Below are 988 nucleotides of genomic sequence, written 5' to 3'. Positions count from 1 at the left end.
CACGTGTCTGCGGGCCCTGGCGGCCCTGGTTTGCGGGCTGGGGACCGGAAGCTTCGCCAGGCGAAAGCTGGCTGCAGAAGCCTGGGTCAGCTCGCGGCGGGAGGCTGTGGGAAGGTGTTTCTCTAGCCGGACGCGTAGCTGTGTTTCCCTGGGCGAGTGGACTTGCGGCTCCGTCCCGGAGTAGTGGTATCCATCTCCAGGGTTGTCAGTGTTGGGAGTCAGGGTTGGAGAAGTGCTTGGCAAACAGCAGACGGCTATATATGTGCTGGTTTTTAAAAATAAATGATTGGAAAATTAGCTGTAATTAATGGTAGGAAATTGGCCTGTTTTTAGCTCTCTAGACGCTGGAGTGGGCGAATTAACTTTGTGGAGGCTTACTTTTGCTCCGTTACAAAATGGGACGATTAAGCATTCATTTTTCCTGCCTGTGTAGGGTGTCAGTACATGATGCTGCTATCCACGGTTGAGTGCTGGGTATCGAGTAAGATTCGCTTTCTGAGAAATTTCCCTTCCATTTGAATGACATGTACTGTAAATAAAAAAGTTGTGTTTTAAGTAAAAATCTACATGAAGAATTAATCTGGGTGACTTGCCACAACTGACTTGGGTACCATGTGACCTGAGGGGAGCCTTGGTGGCTTTACAGTCCTGCATGTGGCTAGCCCAGTGTCATCCCCCATCAAAGTAAGGAACGCTTTCAATTTTAGATACTGAGATACACGTTTAGGGACGCCTCCTTTTTGTGTTGTTTTGCCGTAAAATTCACCTTTTGAACAATTTTGAAGTGTATATATTCAGTGTTGTGCAACCATAAGCATTATCTTGTTCCAGAACATTTTCATCGGCCCCCAAAATGAAAGCCCTTAAGTGCTCTGTAAGCCCTCACTCTCCACTCCTCCTTTCCCCTGGCAACCACCATCGCTTTAGTTTTGGGATTTGCCTATTCTAGGCATTTCATATAAGTGGAATCATGATGTATGCGGCCTTT

Source organism: Marmota marmota, unplaced genomic scaffold, assembly GCF_001458135.2.
Source record: "Marmota marmota marmota unplaced genomic scaffold, marMar, whole genome shotgun sequence".
Taxonomy (NCBI): domain Eukaryota; kingdom Metazoa; phylum Chordata; class Mammalia; order Rodentia; family Sciuridae; genus Marmota; species Marmota marmota.
The sequence above is the reverse complement of the archived record's forward strand: the minus strand, read 5'-3'. Positions refer to the sequence as shown.